We start from the raw sequence: 13,839 nt of genomic DNA, 5'->3' as shown, positions 1-13,839 counted from the left end.
GTAACTAGCGCTAGTTTTGAAAAAAATGGTTTGGAAATAGCAAAGTGCTACTTGTATTTATGGCCCTATAACTTACAAAAAAAGCAAAGAACATGTAAACATTGGGTATTTCTAAATTCAGGACAAAATTTAGAAACTATTTAGCATGGGTGTTTTTTGGTGGTAGTAGATGTGTAACAGATTTTGGGGGTCAAAGTTAGAAAAAGTGTGTTTTTTTTCCATTTTTTCCTTATATTTTATAAAATATTTTATAGTAAATTATAAGATATGATGAAAATAATGGTATCTTTAGAAAGTCCATTTAATGGCGAGAAAAACGGTATATAATATGTGTGGGTACAGTAAATGAGTATGAGGGAAATTACAGCTAAAAACAAACACCGCAAAAATGTAAAAATAGCCTTGGTCCCAAACGGTCAGAAAATGGAAAAGTGCTGTGGTCATTAAAGGGTTAAAGGGACAGTCTAGTCCAAATTAAACTGTCATGATTCAGATGGGGCATGTAATTTTAAACAACTTTCCAATTTACGTTTATCATCAAATTTGCTTTGTTCTCTTGGTATTCTTTGTTGAAAGCTAAACCTTGGTAGGCTCATAAGCTAATTTCTAAGCCCTTGAATGCCATCTCTTATCTCAGGGCATTTTGACAGTTTTTAAAGCTAGACAGCACTAGTTCATGTGTGCAATATAGATACCATTGTGCTCACTCCAGTGGAGTTACCTAGGAGTCAGCACTGATTGGCTAAAATGCAAGTCTGTCAAAAGAACTTAAATAAGGGGCAGTCTGCAGAGGCTTAGATACAAGGTGAAAGTATATTAATATAACTATGTTGGTTATGCCAAACTGGGAAATGGGTAATAAAGGGATTATCTATCTTTTTAAACAATAAAAATTCTGGAGTAGACTGTCCCTTTAACAGTGGATGTCAACACATGGTTATCATCCGGGAATGTATGTGATGTTGTGTTGCCATGTTTGGGTGTAATGACCTCACTTAGACCTGGAAACCCGGAAGTAGCAGGGACAGCAAATAGGAGAAGGGAGATTTGTGGGGGATTGATCTCAGCTCACTTAACTCCTACAAACCCATGGGTGTCCACAATATAAGAATAACCAGACACTGAGTGTTAGTTTCACAAACAATATATGTTTGTCTGGTGCCCTTTCCGTAGCTTTAAATTGTGACTTTAGACTTATGCCATGTTTAGCGTCTTTTCTCAAACGGCCGCCATCATCGATGCACAATAATCCTGTGTCAAACTGAGTCTTCTTGGCGCACGCTGAGGACTAGGTGAGCTGACATCTGCACCATCTCCAATGTAATACCCGTGCTATTTCCGTCATTTCGGAAAAATCAGAAAAAAAAACAATATTGCTTGTGCGCTACAGTTAGCATGCCAGTCATAAATAAGCCCTTAATTGTCTGTTTCCTGCATGGGGCCAGCCATTCTTTGTGACTATTCAGAATAACTTTACCTATGTATTTAACCCCTTTTGCGATTAAGAACATGCTATTTTGTCAATAGAATATCCCTTTAATATCAATTCAAGACGTGTAGTTAATAATTTCATATTCAGAATTTTAAGAGTCAAATAATTATAAGAAAAGCTGCTGGAAAACTGCTTGCCAATGTTATGAATTACTTTAGTGGTATTCTCTCTATTTACAGTATAGGGGGTGTCATGATGCCACAATAGGAAAGCTTGTGATAAATAGGAAAGCTTGTGATAAATAGGTGGTTTTCAAATGGTTTGGAATGGTTTTCTATTTGAAAACCCAATACAAAAATGTCTGGCATGGACCTGTGCCAGGGGAATAGAGATGCATTGGTATGGGAGTCTATGTTACTATCACAAATAACACCAAAATAGTAGTAGCCCACAGGCTCCATTGGGAGAAATTGGCAAAAAAAATCCAATAAACTCAGAAGCACAATTAGTCTAATTTCATCTGCCAGTGAGCTCCCTCTACTGGTATGCCCTAGGCACATGCCCATCTCCACTTATTGTTAAGCAGCCCTGCTCCTACACCACAGAAATGTCATTGTGTATGTGGAACTGATTCAGAGTTTACAGGAAGAAATAAGACAAAAAGATTCCTTGCCTTTTTCCTCTCCATTCATTTGGGCTTCCTAAATTTGCAGGTGGCCTGGGGGATCCAGGGTGACTACAGCTTTGAATCCAGTGTAATCCTAGCAGGCTGTTCTGACTCATTTCTACACTTATAACAAAGGATAGAGGGTTTGATGAATGCTTTCTATTTAAATAGCTGGGTAAACACTTTATCATTTCATTCTGTCTAAAATAGATATTCAGATGATTGTTATAGATAGGGTATGGCTGTATCTGTGTAAACAGCATGATCTATGCTTTAGCCATTATTAAAATGGTATACTTGAAACATTAACAAGTGGTAAGGGGTGTTTCTACGGAGTGAGCAGTTGTTGCAAGGCCTTCTGGAATTTATTAACTACACAGGTACACTGGCTTTTGCAGGAGAATCAGGAGAACTTACGTAATTAAATCACAAGGAGGGGCAGACTCTGACTTTTGCACAATCTATTTTATAAACAAAGTAGCGCATGATATTGCACAGTTAGAAGATATAAAGGGACATTGTACTCTAATATATTCTCCCCTTTGATGTTTTCTCAAAGGACCATTTTGTTCGTTGGAGTGTGTAAACAGCTTCTTTACCTTATTTTTTTTTTATTTTAAATAGCTGATTTTGCCTGTAGAAACCACCACCTACACTGAAAATATGAATAACAAATATATTCTCTGTTGAAAAGCTATGTAAACAGGGCACAATAGCACTAATTAATCTCTCAGTTGGGTGGTAGGAGAAAGACCGATAATTTAGTTTATGAATTAGCTGGTTGTGCCCAGCCATCATTAGCATCTCAATAATTATGTTTAGACATAGATGGCATTATCAAGTCTGATTTACTTGCAGGCTCAGATAAATTTTATGGGCATTTCCTTCAAACAACAGGAAGTGGTTTCATAAACAAGAGCATCTATTTCAAATAAAAAAATAAACATGAAGAGACAATTTCCCACTCTGCAGTAGGTATAACAAGTCATTTGGAACACATTAAGGGGAACACGTTTTCTAGTACAGTGTCCCTTTAAAGGTGTATGTGTAACTTCTATAAACATTATGACCCAGAGTGATAGTTTTTTAAAAAATTTTATGTAAAACTATATGGCCTAGATTTAGAGTTCGGCGGTAAAAGGGCTGTTAACGCTCCGCGGGCTTTTTTCTGGCCGCACCATAAATTTAACTCTGGTATCGAGAGTTAAAACAAATGCTGCGTTAGGCTCCAAAAAAGGAGCGTAGGGCATTTTTACCGCAAATGCAACTCTCGATACCAGAGTTGCTTACGGACGCGGCCGGCATCAAAAACGTGCTCGTGCACGATTCCCCCATAGGAAACAATGGGACTGTTTGAGCTGAAAAAAAACCTAACACCTGCAAAAAAAGCAGCGTTCAGCTCCTAACGCAGCCCCATTGTTTCCTATGGGAAAACACTTCCTACGTCTGCACCTAACACTCTAACATGTACCCCGAGTCTAAACACCCCTAACCTTACACTTATTAACCCCTAATCTGCCGCCCCCGCTATCGCTGACCCCTGCATTACACTTTTAACCCCTAATCTTCCGCTCCGTAAACCGCCGCAACCTACGTTATCCCTATGTACCCCTAATCTGCTGCCCTAACATCGCCGACCCCTATGTTATATTTATTAACCCCTAATCTGCCCCCCACAACGTCGCCGACACCTACCTACACTTATTAACCCCTAATCTGCCGAGCGGACCTGAGCGCTACTATAATAAAGTTATTAACCCCTAATCCGCCTCACTAACCCTATCATAAATGGTATTAACCCCTAATCTGCCCTCCCTAACATCGCCGACACCTACCTTCAATTATTAACCCCGGAGCTCACCGCTATTCTAATAAATGTATTAACCCCTAAAGCTAAGTCTAACCCTAACACTAACACCCCCCTAACTTAAATATAATTTACATATAACGAAATAAATTAACTCTTATTAAATAAATTAATCCTATTTAAAGCTAAATACTTACCTGTAAAATAAATCCTAATATAGCTACAATATAAATTATAATTATATTATAGCTATTTTAGGATTAATATTTATTTTACAGGCAACTTGGTATTTATTTTAACTAGGTACAATAGCTATTAAATAGTTAAGAACTATTTAATAGTTACCTAGTTAAAATAATTACAAATTTACCTGTAAAATAAATCCTAACCTAAGATATAATTAAACCTAACACTACCCTATCAATAAAATAATTAAATAAACTACCTACAATTACCTACAATTAACCTAACACTACACTATCAATAAATTCAATAAACACAATTGCTACAAATAAATACAATTAAATAAACTAGCTAAAGTACAAAAAATAAAAAAGAACTAAGTTACAGAAAATAAAAAAATATTTACAAACATAAGAAAAATATTACAACAATTTTAAACTAATTACACCTACTCTAAGCCCCCTAATAAAATAACAAAGACCCCCAAAATAAAAAATTCCCTACCCTATTCTAAATTAAAAAAGTTACAAGCTCTTTTACCTTACCAGCCCTGAACAGGGCCCTTTGCGGGGCATGCCCCAAGAAGTTCAGCTCTTTTGCCTGTAAAAAAAAACATACAATACCCCCCCCCCAACATTACAACCCACCACCCACATACCCCTAATCTAACCCAAACCCCCCTTAAATAAACCTAACACTAATCCCCTGAAGATCTTCCTACCTTGTCTTCACCATCCAGGTATCACCGATCGGTCCTGGCTCCGATATCTTCATCCAACCCAAGCGGGGGCTAGACATCCACTGAGAAGTCCAGAAGAGGGTCCAAAGTCTTCCTCCTATCCGGCAAGAAGAGGACATCCGGACCGGCAAACATCTTCTCCAAGCGGCATCTTCGATCTTCTTCCATCCGGTGCGGAGCGGGTCCATCTTGAAGCAGGCGACGCGGATCCATCCTCTTCTTCCGATGTCTCCCGACGAATGACGGTTCCTTTAAGGGACGTCATCCAAGATGGCGTCCCTCGAATTCCGATTGGCTGATAGGATTCTATCAGCCAATCGGAATTAAGGTAGGAATTTTCTGATTAGCTGATGGAATCAGCCAATCAGAATCAAGTTCAATCCGATTGGCTGATCCAATCAGCCAATCAGATTGAGCTCGCATTCTATTGGCTGTTCCGATCAGCCAATAGAATGCGAGCTCAATCTGATTGGCTGATTGGATCGGCCAATCGGATTGAACTAGATTCTGATTGGCTGATTCCATCAGCCAATCAGAAAATTCCTACCTTAATTCCGATTGGCTGATAGAATCCTATCAGCCAATCGGAATTCGAGGGACGCCATCTTGGATGACGTCCCTTAAAGGAACCGTCATTCGTCGGGAGACATCGGAAGAAGAGGATGGATCCGCGTCGCCTGCTTCAAGATGGACCCGCTCCGCACCGGATGGAAGAAGATCGAAGATGCCGCTTGGAGAAGATGTTTGCCGGTCCGGATGTCCTCTTCTTGCCGGATAGGAGGAAGACTTTGGACCCTCTTCTGGACTTCTTCAGTGGATGTCTAGCCCCCGCTTGGGTTGGATGAAGGTATCGGAGCCAGGACCGATCGGTGATACCTGGATGGTGAAGACAAGGTAGGAAGATCTTCAGGGGATTAGTGTTAGGTTTATTTAAGGGGGGTTTGGGTTAGATTAGGGGTATGTGGGTGGTGGGTTGTAATGTTGGGGGGGGGGTATTGTATGTTTTTTTTTACAGGCAAAAGAGCTGAACTTCTTGGGGCATGCCCCGCAAAGGGCCCTGTTCAGGGCTGGTAAGGTAAAAGAGCTTGTAACTTTTTTAATTTAGAATAGGGTAGGGAATTTTTTATTTTGGGGGGCTTTGTTATTTTATTAGGGGGCTTAGAGTAGGTGTAATTAGTTTAACATTGTTGTAATATTTTTCTTATGTTTGTAAATATTTTTTTATTTTCTGTAACTTAGTTCTTTTTTATTTTTTGTACTTTAGCTAGTTTATTTAATTGTATTTATTTGTAGCAATTGTGTTTATTTAATTTATTGATAGTGTAGTGTTAGGTTAATTGTAGGTAATTGTAGGTTGTTTATTTAATTATTTTATTGATAGGGTAGTGTTAGGTTTAATTATATCTTAGGTTAGGATTTATTTTACAGGTAAATTTGTTATTATTTTAACTAGGTAACTATTAAATAGTTCTTAACTATTTAATAGCTATTGTACCTAGTTAAAATAAATACCAAGTTGCCTGTAAAATAAATATTAATCCTAAAATAGCTATAATATAATTATAATTTATATTGTAGCTATATTAGGGTTTATTTTACAGGTAAGTATTTAGCTTTAAATAGGAATCATTTATTTAATAAGAGTTAATTTATTTCGTTAGATGTAAATTATATTTAAGTTAGGGGGGTGTTAGTGTTAGGGTTAGACTTAGCTTTAGGGGTTAATACATTTATTAGAATAGCGGTGAGCTCCGATCGGAAGATTAGGGGTTAATAATTGAAGTTAGGTGTCGGCGATGTTAGGGAGGGCAGATTAGGGGTTAATACTATTTATGATAGGGTTAGTGAGGCGGATTAGGGGCTAATAACTTTATTATAGTAGCGCTCAGGTCCGCTCGGCAGATTAGGGGTTAATAAGTGTAGGTAGGTGTCGGCGACGTTGAGGGGGGCAGATTAGGGGTTAATAAATATAATATAGGGGTCGGCGGTGTTAGGGGCAGCAGATTAGGGGTACATAGGGATAACGTAGGTGGCGGCGCTTTGCGGTCGGAAGATTAGGGGTTAATTATTTTAAGTAGCTGGCGGCGATGTTGTGGGGGGCAGGTTAGGGGTTAATAAATATAATACAGGGGTCGGCGGTGTTAGGGGCAGCAGATTAGGGGTACATAAGTATAACGTAGGTGGCGGTCGGCAGATTAGGGGTTAACATTTTTAATCGAGTGGCGGCGATGTGGGGGGAGCTCGGTTTAGGGGTACATAGGTAGTTTATGGGTGTTAGTGTACTTTAGGGTACAGTAGTTAAGAGCTTTATAAACCGGCGTTAGCCAGAAAGCTCTTAACTCCTGCTATTTTCAGGCGGCTGGAATCTTGTTGTTAGAGTTCTAACGCTCACTGTAGAAACGACTCTAAATACCGGCGTTAGAAAGATCCCATTGAAAAGATAGGCTACGCAAATGGCGTAGGGGGATCTGCGGTATGGAAAAGTCGCGGCTGCAAAGTGAGCGTTAGACCCTTTAATCACTGACTCCAAATACCAGCGGGCGGCCAAAACCAGCGTTAGGAGCCTCTAACGCTGGTTTTGACGGCTACCGCCGAACTCTAAATCTAGGCCTATGTGTTTTGGTAAAGTGGTACCTCCTGCACAGACCTGGGCTTACTCACTGAGTGCATAACTTAGAGCTATATAGCTCCAGCTTGTGTGAGAACTGTTGTTAGTAGCACTGTGAGTTTTACAAAACACAATTACACTATGGGACTTTCTATTGTTTGTTTATCTGCAGCTTCAGGACCTCTTTACCATTATCTGCATCATTCATGTAGTGGAATTGTTTTCTAGGTTCTGGTATTGTGTGCACAGTGCTAGGGGGTGCCGTGTATACTTGTTTATTATTGTAGCACACCCATAGACTGAATTAAAAAAAAAAAAACATAAAAGGACACTATATCCAAAGACTTTCTGTCAAAAAAGGGCAGCATCTAATCATGTTAAATTTTTTTGTTTATGCATGAAAAAAGTAAACTAAAAGTTGTTGGGATATGAAACCTGTCATGAGATGCAGGACACAGCATAGAAGGTACAACGCTATTTTATTGCAGAGCATAGAAGTATACAGCTTGCACAACACATCTAACTTAGTAACTGCGACATAGACAATAACTGCTATAAGCCACGCCCCCATCCGGTGACATCACCTCCCACTCTCATAACATCTTCCCCTATTTCAAAGGACAAAAGTACATCAAATAACAAGGTATACAAGAAGCATACAAAAATAGTTTTGTTTAGTGTATAACAAATAACAATTTGAAGAGAATGTATATGAACAACAAGAAATACAATCCTGACCTGAACATCGGGGTAGACTACCCTAGTCCACAGTGACCATGGGATTATTCTGCCCATTCATCCGGTCACTGCTCTAACTAGTGCTAATCCCGATATCGGGCTGGAAGTTTCACCACTCTTCTACTTCACGTAATTTTACATGAACTGTCCTCTGATACAGAAGAAGGTGATTGAGAGTCTGCTGGAAGCAAAGAAGTATCCCCGCTGTGATCTTGCTGAGGGGAAGGCACCCCTCTTAAAACAGGGGATCCCACCAGCGGTGGCTCTGAGGCATCCAGTCCCAAACTCTCAGGTACTGGCTGAAGATGTCTTCTATTTTGACGTGTGACTGTCCCTCCATCAGTAAGGACTACATAAGACTTTGGTTCTGGAGAGCGTCCAATTACCATAGCAGGCATCTTCCATTTCTTCTCATCATCCAGTTTAACTCTGACACTATGCCCCACGTTCAGCTCCTGCAAGGGCCTCACAGACGGCTAGATTTAGAGTTTGGCGGCCAAAGGGGTGCGTTAGCTACGCGTGCTTTTTTTCTCCCGCACCTTTTAAATACCGCTGGTATTTAGAGTTCACAGAATGGCTGGGTTTTCAGTGCGTTAGGCTCCAAAAAGGGAGCGTAGAGCATAATTTAACGCCACTGCAACTCTAGATACCAGCGGTGCTTACGGACGCGGCCAGCTTCAAAAACGTGCTCGTGCACGATATCCCCATAGAAAACAATGGGGCAGTTTGAGCTGAAAAAAAACCTAACACCTGCAAAAAAGCAGCATTCAGCTCTTAACACAGCCCCATTGTTTTCTATGGGGAAACACTTCCTACGTCTGCACCTAACACTCTAACATGTACCCCGAGTCTAAACACCCCTAACCTTACACTTATTAACCCCTAATCTGCTGCCCCCGCTATCGCTGACACCTGCATATTTTTTTTAACCCCTAATCTGCCGCTCCGTATACCGCCGCTACCTACATTATCCCTATGTACCCCTAATCTGCTGCCCCTAACACCGCCGAGCCCTATATTATATTTATTAACCCCTAATCTGCCCCCCACAACGTCGCCACCAGCTACCTACAATAATTAACCCCTAATCTGCCGATCGGAGCTCACCGCTACTATAATAAATGTATTAACCCCTAAAGCTAAGTCTAACCCTAACACTAACACCCCCCTAAGTTAAATATAATTTTTATCTAACGAAATAAATTAACTCTTATTAAATAAATTATTCCTATTTAAATCTAAATACTTACCTGTAAAATAAACCCTAATATAGCTACAATATAAATTATAATTATATTGTAGCTATTTTAGGATTAATATTTATTTTACGGGCAACTTTGTATTTATTTTAACCAGGTACAATAGCTATTAAATAGTTAAGAACTATTTAATAGCTACCTAGTTAAAATAATTACAAAATTACCTGTAAAATAAATCCTAACCTAAGTTACAATTAAACCTAACACTACACTATCAATAAATAAATTAAATAAACTACAAAAAAGTTACAAAAAATAAATTTTTTTTTACAAACATTAGAAAAAAATTACAACAATTTTAAACTAATTACACCTACTCTAAGCCCCCTAATAAAATAACAAAGACCCCCAAAATAAAAAAATGCCCTACCCTATTCTAAATTACAAAAGTTCAAAGCTCTTTTACCTTACCAGCCCTTAAAAGGGCCCTTTGCGGGGCATGCCCCAAAGAATTCAGCTCTTTTGCCTGTAAAAAAAAACATACAATACCCCCCCAACATTACAACCCACCACCCACATACCCCTAATCTAACCCAAACCCCCCTTAAATAAACCTAACACTAAGCCCCTGAAGATCTTCCTACCTTGTCTTCACCATGCCAGGTATCACCGATCATTCCAGGCTCCGAAATCTTCATCCAAGTCCAAGCGGGGGCTGGCGATCCATAATCCGGCGGCTGAAGAGGTCCAGAAGAGGCTCCAAAGTCTTCATCCTATCCGGGAAGAAGAGGCGATCCGGACCGGCAACCATCTTGATCCAAGCGGCATCTTCTATCTTCATCCGATGACGACCGGCTCCATCTTGAAGACCTCCACCGCGGACCCATCTTCTTCTTCCGACGACTTCCCGATGAATGACGGTTCCTTTAAGGGACATCATCCAAGATGGCGTCCCTCGAATTCCGATTGGCTGATAGGATTCTATCAACCAATTGGAATTAAGGTAGGAAAATTCTGATTGGCTGATGGAATCAGCCAATCAGAATCAAGTTCAATCCGATTGGCTGATTCAATCAGCCAATCAGATTGAGCTCGCATTCTATTGGCTGCTCCGATCAGAACTTGATTCTGATTGGCTGATTCCATCAGCCAATCAGAATTTTCCTACCTTAATTCCGATTGGCTGATAGAATCCTATCAGCCAATCGGAATTCGAGGGACGCCATCTTGGATGACGTCCCTTAAAGGAATCGTCATTCGTCGGGAAGTCGTCGGAAGAAGAAGATGGGTCCGCGGTGGAGGTCTTCAAGATGGAGCCGGTCGTCATCGGATGAAGATAGAAGATGCCGCTTGGATCAAGATGGTTGCCGGTCCGGATCGCCTCTTCTTCCCGGATAGGATGAAGACTTTGGAGCCTCTTCTGGACCTCTTCAGCCGCCAGATTATGGATCGCCAGCCCCCGCTTGGGCTTGGATGAAGATTTCGGAGCCAGGACGGATCGGTGTGATACCCGGCGAGGTGAAGATAAGGTAGGAAGATCTTCAGGGGCTTAGTGTTAGGTTTATTTAAGGGGGGTTTGGGTTAGATTAGGGGTATGTGGGTGGTGGGTTTTAATTTTGGGGGGGTATTGTATGTGTTTTTTTTACAGGCAAAAGAGCTGAATTCTTTGGGGCATGCCCCACAAAAGGTCCTTTTAAGGGCTGGTAAGGTAAAAGAGATTTGAACTTTTTTAATTTAGAATAGGGTAGGGCATTTTTTTATTTTGGGGGGCTTTGTTATTTTATTAGGGGGCTTAGAGTAGGTGTAATTAGTTTAAAATTGTTGTAATATTTTTCTTATGTTTGTAAATATTTTTTTATTTTTTGTAACTTAGTTCTTTTTAATTTTTTGTACTTTAGTTAGTTTATTTAAATGTATTTATTTGTAGGTATTGTATTTAATTAATTTATTGATAGTGTAGTGTTAGGTTTAATTGTAGGTAATTGGAGGTATTTTATTTAATTAATTTATTGATAGTGTAGTGTTAGGTTTAATTGTAACTTAGGTTAGGATTTATTTTACAGGTAATTTTGTAATTATTTTAACTAGGTAACTATTAAATAGTTCTTAACTATTTAATAGCTATTGTACCTGGTTAAAATAATTACAAAGTTACCTGTAAAATAAATATAAATCCTAAAATAGCTACAATATAATTATTCGTTATATTGTAGCTATATTAGGGTTTATTTTACAGGTAAGTATTTAGCTTTAAATAGGAATAATTTATTTAATAATAGTTAATTTATTTTGTTAGATTTAAATTATATTTAACTTAGGGGGGTGTTAGGGTTAGGGTTAGACTTAGCTTTAGGGGTTAAAAAATTTATTAGAATAGCGGTGAGCTCCGGTCGGCAGATTAGGGGTTAATGTTTGAAGTTAGGTGTCGGTGATGTTAGGGAGGGCAGATTAGGGGTTAATACTATTTATTATAGGGTTATTGAGGCGGGAGTGAGGCGGATTAGGGGTTAATAACTTTATTATAATAGCGTCGCGGTCCGGTCGGCAGATTAGGGGTTAATAAGTGTAGGCAGGTGGAGGCGACGTTGAGGGGGGCAGATTAGGGGTTAATAAATATAATATAGGGGTCGGCGGTGTTAGTGGCAGCAGATTAGGGGTACATAAGTATAACGTACCTTACGGCGGCGTGCAGACGGCAGATTAGGGGTTAAAAAAATTTAATAGAGTAGCGGCGATGTGGGGGGACCTCGGTTTAGGGGTACATAGGTAGTTTATGGGTGTTAGTGTACTTTAGAGCACAGTAGTTAAGAGCTTTATAAACCGGCGTTAGCCCAGAAAGCTCTTAACTACTGTTTTTTTTCTGCGGCTGGAGTTTTGTCATTAGATTTCTAACGCTCACTTCAGCCACGACTCTAAATACCGGCGTTAGAAAGATCCCATTGAAAAGATAGGATACGCAATTGACGTAAGGGGATCTGCGGTATGGAAAAGTCGCGGCTGGAAAGTGAGCGTTAGACCCTTTAATGACTGGCTCCAAATACCAGAGGGCGGTAAAAACCAGCGTTAGGAGCCTCTAACGCTGGTTTTGACAGCTACCGCCCAACTCTAAATCTAGGCCATTGTATTTTCTGTTGTGGAAGAATCAATAACCCCTTTTAACCTCTTCATCTCTCCTAAGGACCTCGTCCCCAGGAACAGAGCTGGTTGGCTGGAAGACACCCAGAGAGTGTAAAGTGGTGCGAATCTGACATCCTAGCATCAGCTGAGCCGGGCTAAAACCTGTGGCTTGGATGGGAGTCACCCTATAGGCCAAGAGAGCTAGGTACGGCTCAGATTGCTTCAAAATGAACTTTGTTGTTTGAACTGCCCTTTCAGCCATTCCATTGGAATGCGGGTAATGTGGACTTGATGTAGTATTGACGAAATCATATTCGCTGCTGAAAGTACTGAACTCCATGGAAGCAAACTACATTCCGTTATCACTCACTAACTCCATTGGTATGCCCCACCGGGCGAACAAGCTCTTGAGATGAGTGATAACGGCTTGACTGGTGATCTCATTCAAGGGTGCAATCTCCAAATACCTGGAATAGTAGTCAATCACGACTAGGTACTTTTTCCCGTGCAGTTCGCACAAATCAGCAGCTATTTTCTGCCCTGGGCCTGCAGGCAGCGGAGTAGAAATCAAGGTCTCCCTTCTCTGAGTAGGCCGGCGTTCCCAGCAAAAGGAACTTTTTGACACGCGGCTTGCAATGTCAGAACTGATCCCAGGCCACCATACTGCCGTAGCTGCCCTTTCTCTGAACTTTGTAATGCCCAAGTGGCCATCATGAATCCTGCTTATCATCTCCTGCTGCATGCTAACAGGAATAACAATGCGGTCCTGGAAAAGCACCAACGCATCCAGCTCCGTGAGCTGTGACCTCTCTGACTGGTAAGAACTTAAAGATATCCAGGCTGCCCGGCTCTCGGGCCAACCTTCTTTATGTACTTAATAACTTCTTGAAGGTTTGTATCTAATCGTGTCTCCTTCCTTATTTGCTCTAGCTTCCCTGATAAAATGGATTTGGATGCCAGAACTGAATCCACATACACTTTCACATCTGATTCCGTTGAAGATTCTTCAGCAGCAGCCAGCGGGAGCCTGGAAAGTGTATCTGCCACTACCAGTTGTTTCCCCGGCACATGCACTACCTGAACGTTGAACCTGAGCAGCCTCATCAGAAGTCTTAGGCATCTTAAGGGTGTTTTGTCAATATCATAGAAGTTGATTAGAGGGACTAGCGGTTTATGGTCAGTCTCCAGACTAAATTTCTCTAAACCCACTAAGTAGCGCTGGAAGCGCTCACAGGCCCAAACTTCAGTCAAGCACTCTTTTTCAATTTTGTGCGTATTTTGACTCATCAGTTGTCTGTGTACGGGAACTGTAGGCGTTTGGCTGTAGTTTGCTCTCATTCAGCTGCAGG

This window comes from Bombina bombina, chromosome 1 (genome assembly GCF_027579735.1).
Source record: "Bombina bombina isolate aBomBom1 chromosome 1, aBomBom1.pri, whole genome shotgun sequence".
Classification (NCBI taxonomy): domain Eukaryota; kingdom Metazoa; phylum Chordata; class Amphibia; order Anura; family Bombinatoridae; genus Bombina; species Bombina bombina.
Note: the sequence above shows the minus strand (reverse complement) of the source record.